The sequence below is a fragment of the Gorilla gorilla genome, chromosome 4 (assembly GCF_029281585.2).
Source record: "Gorilla gorilla gorilla isolate KB3781 chromosome 4, NHGRI_mGorGor1-v2.1_pri, whole genome shotgun sequence".
Taxonomy (NCBI): domain Eukaryota; kingdom Metazoa; phylum Chordata; class Mammalia; order Primates; family Hominidae; genus Gorilla; species Gorilla gorilla.
The window spans coordinates 48,547,995-48,554,498 of record NC_073228.2 but is presented as its reverse complement, the minus strand read 5'-3'; the positions used below and the strand labels follow the sequence as shown (position 1 = coordinate 48,554,498).

Below are 6,504 nucleotides of genomic sequence, written 5' to 3'. Positions count from 1 at the left end.
TCCTCACTCTCTCACTTCCTGCAGAGGACCTGTGGAGGTTGTAACTATTGTTTTCACCTGTCTCTTTCCACTGGGCTCTGAGCTGCCCGAAGACAGATCTTTTTTTTTTTTTTTTGAGACGGAGTTTTGCTCTTGTTGCCCAGGCTGGAGTGCAATGGCACGATCTTGGCTCACCACAGCCTCCGCCTCTCGGGTTCAAGCGATTCTCCTGCCTCAGCCTCCCGAGTAACTGGGATTACAGGCATGCGCCACCATGCCTGGCTACTTTTGTATTTTTAGTAGAGACGGGGTTTCTCTGTGTTGGTCAGGCTGGTCTTGAACTCCCAACCTTAGGTGATCTGTCTGTCTCGGCCTCCCAAAGTGCTGGGATTATAGGCGTGAGCCACCACGCCCGGCCCCGAAGACAGATCTTGATCATCTGATTTCCCATCCATTAATTCAGTCTTTCACCAAGGATGTATTGAGTGCCAATTATATGCCAGGCATCATCTGATGTGTTGGGGACAGAGAAATAAAACAGATAAAAATCCCTGCCGTTAATTCTAGCCTATGGTGACAAGAAGCAGATCCGTGGCTGCCTGGGGTGGGTGTGGGGTAGGAAATGGGAGAAATGGGGATGACTGCAACTTTGGGGGTAGTGGAAAATGTTCAGTATCGTGGTAGTCGTGGTGGCTGTACAGGTATATATATCCGCATACATCCCACAGTTCAGAATTATACACTTTAAATGGTAAATGGATACAGTTTATTATATGTAAATGATCCTTCAATTAAGTTGATTTAGAGGAACCTGGCCGGGCGTGGTGGCTCACACCTAGTATTCTCAGCACTTTGGGAGGCCGAGGCGGGCGGATCATGACGTCAGGAGATAGAGACCATCCTAGCTAACACGGTGAAAACCCATCTCTACTAAAAATATGAAAACAAAAAATTAGCTGGGTGTGGTGGTGGGCACCTGTAGTCCCAGCTACTCGGGACACTGAACCTGGGAGGCGGAGCTGGCAGTGAGCTGAGATCGCACCACTGCACTCCAGCCTGGGCGACAGAGCAAGACTCTGCCTCGAAAAAAAAAAAAAAAAAAAGAACCCTTGCTCTTATGGAGAAGCATTCTACTGGGGAAAACAGACAATAAACACATAGATAAATAAAACATATGTCAGAAAGGGGTAAGTGATGCTCAGAAAAATAGGACAAGGGATCAGAAGTGCTAGGCGTTGCAGTTTAAAATAATGAGGTCTGGAAAGCCACCCTGAGAAGGGCCAGTGGAGCTATGCCCAGCCTGTGGTATCCTTCCTCAGGCAGGGGACTGTACCCCCAGCTTACAAGCCTTTTCGAGGCACCTTCAGGGTTTGAGCCCAAAATGCACTGCACATTAAATGTTATTGATGGGCTTATGGAAATCTGCTCTCCGTCAGGCTCTGATGAAACTTTTCCAACAGGAGACTGAACTCAGTACTGGGCATGGCCCCCTGCACATAGTAAGTCCACAGCAAATGTGTGTGGGGTGAATACTGTCTTCTTTATCCTCCCTTTTTCTACTCCAGTCCAGGTAGATGGTGTATCTACCCACCCAATTTTGCTGTTTCTGGTACCCTCAGTGGGTCTTGCCTGCTCTTCCTCCTTGAAATCATTACTCAGAGGTCTCCGTGTCAGCTCCAGACAGATGGGCCTGGTGCTCCTTTATCTCAATACAATTCCCCCGCTCCCAGGCTCCAGGGGAAATCCTGAGCTAACTTTGGTCTTTCCTAAACTCCACACTTCCCTTTGGGCACCTCTTTCCCCATTGCGGGGCTCCCTTTCAGAATTTGCTGCTTTATTTATTTATTTATTTATTTTTGTCAGAGGTACATTAATGATGCTTTATTTAAAAACAAAAAACTTGGCCAGGCGCGGTGGCTTATGCCTGTAATCCCAGCACTTTGGGAGGCTGAGGTGGGCGGATCACAAGGTCAGGAGATCAAGACCATCCTGACCAACATGGTGAAACCCAGTCTGTACTAAAAATACAAAAAAAAAAAAACAAATCAGCCGGGCGTGGCACATGCCTGTAATTCCAGCTACTCAGGAGGCTGAGGCAGGAGAATCACTTGAACCCGGGAGGCAGAGGTTGCAGTGAGCTGAGATTGGGCCACTGCACTCCAGCCTGGGTGACAGAGCGAGACTCCATCTCAAACAAAAAAACACCACAAATAAATAAAAAATAAAAACAAAAAACCAAAAACAGTCCATGTCATGTTGAAACTGATCAGTGTAAGTTAAATGGTGGTTTTTAGGCTGGACCCATGATTTAAGCTGTACCCATCCAGCTCAAACTGAAAAAAAAAAATCATTTGAATGTTAAAGCAATCGTTCAGAGTCTTCAAGAAGAAACCAGGCAGGAAAATGCCAGTAATGATGACTGGCAAAATCAAAATCTAAAACAAATAAACTGTTTATCAAGCTGCCGACAGAAAAAGAAATCTTGCATGGAGACTACAAGTCTGGATTTCCTGGGATGAAATTGTACAGGAATCTCAGTCTACAGTTTCCTCAATCGCTGTGGAGATGGAGCTGTCACTGAATCTGACAGAGCCCTGCACTCCTCGGTCCGCCGACCCTTTCTGTAATCCAGTCTTCACTGTAGCCTGAGGAACTATTTCAACCCGCTCCTTTTTTATCTTCTTCTTTGGCACAACCTCAGTGGACTTCTCTGATTCAGAACAAGTTCTAATTGATCTTCTCTGTTGCTTCTTTTCTACTGAGCCTGTAGAACCAGATGTTGCTTCAAGAGATGATATATTCTGCATTGGCTTTTCATTTCTCTGGTTTGGTTTAGAAATTATAAGCCTGTCTTGCCCCCTGACACTTATTTCTGTTTTGTTACCAATTCCCTTTGTTGAATAAACAAATTAATTTCCCATCCTCTGTAGCATTCTGAAGAGCAAATACTTCTTCAATTTTCACAGCTGGAGACATGTTACACTTCTGCAAATCCAGGCTCCCTTTGTGCATTGTAATGGAAGCTGGTAGGATTTCCTTGCTGCCACAGTTTTCCAGGCTATTTTAACAGGAGGTGGCTCTTCCTCGTCCGCGCTTTTGTGCTGCCTCTGGCTGTGTCTCCAAATGTCAGTACTTGAGAGTGAGGAGGTCACCTCCCCTGCATTGATCTGTTCTGGCTGAGTTTAAAGCACAGATCTTGGTCATCAGGTTTTTTTAACTTCGGCTTTGGAGACAACATTCTTTTTTTTTTTTTTTTTTTTTTTTTAGATGGAGTCTCGCTCTGTCGCCCAGGCTGGAATGCAGTGGTGCGATCTCCGGTTCATGCCATTCTCCTGCCTCAGCCTCCCGAGTACCTGGGATTACAGGCGCCCGCCACCACGCCCGGCTAATTTTTTTGTATTTTTTTAGTAGAGACGGGGTTTCACTGTAGCCAGGATGGTCTCAATCTCCTGACCTTTTGATCCGCCCGCCTGGGCCTCCCAAAGTGCTGGGATTACAGACGTGAGCCACCGCGCCCGGCCCCAACATTCTTTTTTGCTTGGGATAAACCCTCTTCAGGCTGTTAATCAATATAGATAAAAGTATACTGTTCTATTCTTTCTTCTCAAGTCATTTTCAATGCTTTCTCTGCATGGGCAATGCCAAAATCCCATTGAGCATGTTCTCTCTGAGGTCGGGGTTTCCAAATCTTTTGTTTCTCAGAGTGATTGCTGGCTTGTTTGGTTGCCTCAGCCAGTAATTCTTCATACCGCTTATGACCTTTATACTCCTGTACCCATTTTTCATGAACCCACACCCTCTCTGGCTGTTTGCTAAAACACTGAACATGATATTTTCGGGCACCTCCTGTGTTAATTTTGGTATGAACCTCAAGCTGGGGATCACTTCAATCCATACAAGGCCAGCACGGATAGGTTCCCACCTTGGACCACACAAGATCACCAACTTGAAACTTAACACCAGTGGACACTTCTGTTGTTGGAACAGAAGATAGTATTGGCTGAACTGGGGCTTCCTCTTTTAGTACTGGATCTTCCCTTGGTTTTTCTGATATGGTGTGAACCCTCTCATTTGGTCTATTTTGTTCCTCTGGTTCTAATTTGGGGATTTTGTGTGACTTGCGCTCTTCAGATCTTGATGAGTCATGCTTTTTGGGTTTTTTCCTTTTTTCTTTTCTGCTTTCATGCTTTGACTTCGTGTGCTCACCTGCCTGTACTTCATTTAAAAGGTCTCCACAAAGGGAAGACTTGAACAATTCCCTGCCATTCTGGAAGTTTTGGTTATTTTTAGTTTAACTTCAGGTGAGCCACTCTTCTTTGGAATCACAGTTTGTGGTACCGAAGTGGTGGCTGTGGAGGGGAAGGGTTTTCTAGAATTTAATGTGGTCTTGTGTTTAGAATTTCTGAATGGTAACAGTCAGTGGGGCTAAAGTTTCTAGCTGCACCAAAGTCTTTGGCTGACCCATTAGGATATTGATTATACGACTGGTATTTGGTTTGAATTTCATACATGCTGATTGATGGCAGGTAGCCATTTGTGAGTGGAGGAAGATCTGTTGTAGGGGAGTATTGAAAGCTTTGCTGCAAGGTAGCTTCGTATGGTGTCTGGCCACTATTTTCAGCAATGTCACTTTTGTTATCAAAGGCATCCTCCTGACGGATGCTGGCGGAGTCAGCGAGTTGAGGTGGTGGTTGAACTGTGTTTCCCGTGATCCCTTGCATGAAAGAGAAAGAGAAATCCATTGTTCTGCTCCAGCATTCTTAACTTTCCCTTTCTCTCATCGGGCCTTCAGTTTGTCCCGTTCTAACCGCCCGGCCGTCTCAATGCGATCACAGGAGGGACACGGAGATCGAGGAGGACCACAGCCGGACCAGGCCAGGCGTGCTGCGGCAGGAGGAAGGCTCCGGAGGTGGGGTGGAAGGGGAGGCCGAGAGACGGGTGTCGCCGCGCCCCCGCTGCCGCCAGAGAGGAGCCTACGGCTGGCAGCCCGGCCTGGGCAGCAGGGTCCTCGGCGCTCGGCTGCGAAATCGCACGCCTCTCCGCGGTGACCTGTGCACAGCCCCTGGGCCTCCGCCTCCGTGCTGGCAGCCTCCGCCGCAGCGCACAAAGCCCCGTCACCCCGACTCTCGGGGCGCCGCCGCCGCCAAATCCTCAGCCCCTCCCTCACTGGCCGCGGCGTCTGCCGGGAAGTGCAGTCCCGGGTTTGGGGCGATGGGGCCCAGGAGGAAGCGGCGAGTCAGCGCGGCGGAGAGGGCGGAGGGGGCGGAGGGGGCGGAGGGGGCGGAGGGGGCGGAGGGGACGGAGGGGGCGGAGGGGACGAACCACGAACGCCCGCGGCCGCGAGGGTCTGGACGACAAAGGAGAGACTAGGCGAGAGGGCTTGTTGCTTTTTTTTTTTTTTTTTTTTTTTTGAGACGGAGTCTCGCTCTGTCACCCAGGCTGGAGTGCAATGGCGCGATTTCGGCTCGCTGCAACCTCCGCCTCCCGGGTTCAAGCGATTCTCCTGCCTCAGCCTCCGAGGAGCTGGGATTACAGGGGCGCGCCTCCACGCCCAGCTAATTTTTTGTACTTTTAGTAGAGATGGGGTTTCACCATGTTGGCCAGGCTGGTATCGAACTCCTGACCTCGTGATCCACCCGCCTTGGTGTTGCACTTTTATAACTCTTTTTACCTTCTCACCAAACTAGCATTTAGGAAAAAAAAAAAAATCAACAAAAACAAAACAAAAAACCAAAAACCTCTATCAGTCATTTACACGTTAGTTGGAAATAATTTAGACCAGTGTGTCTCTCCTTCGCAGAACACATTCAGTCCTCTCTGATTATTAGAAGCAAGGTTCACCTTTTGATCTTGATTAAAGAAATTTCAGGCTAAATTTCTGGGGAGGAGATGTATTTCAGGTTCCAGGATCCCAGAATTGCTCTGCACAAGTCACAGCCATCCTTCTTCCCTGAAGCCTCTGTTGGCTGCACCATGTCTGCTGCTCCTTTATGAGTGGTTTTGGCAGAGGCCAGGCTGAGCTCTTACTAGCTCCTTACAACAAAACAAGCGAATGTGAAAAGTCTTTTTTTTTTTTTTTTTGAGACGGAGTCTCGCTCTGTCGCCCAGGCTGGAGTGCAGTGGTGCAATCTCGGCTCACTGCAAGCTCCGCCTCCCGGGTTCACGCCATTCTCCTGCCTCAGCCTCCCGAGTAGCTGGGACTACAGGCGCCCGCCACTGCGCCCGGCTAATTTTTTGTATTTTTAGTAGAGATGGGGTTTCACCGTGGTCTCGATCTCCTGACCTCGTGATCCGCCCACCTCGGCCTCCCAAAGTGCTGGGATTACAGGCGTGAGCCACCGCGCCCGGCCGAAAAGTCTTAAACACTCAGCTTTCTGGTCAGAGGAAATCCCAAAATCAGCATGACTCAGGATTTTAAGTGCCCCATAGAGTGTCCAAGAGAAGAAACCTAGGAGTCTAGGGTCTTTCAAAACCCCAAAGTTAAAACCTTTTATCACCCTTTCCTGACCTTCCTGGCTGAGGATT

At 48.5% G+C, this 6,504-nt stretch overlaps 1 pseudogene; it reads right to left on the bottom strand.

The window, feature by feature from the left end:
* Nucleotides 1–2,260: 2,260 nt before the first annotated feature.
* Nucleotides 2,261–5,104, bottom strand: LOC101124456 (histone-lysine N-methyltransferase NSD3-like; annotated as a pseudogene).
* Nucleotides 5,105–6,504: the final 1,400 nt, after the last annotated feature.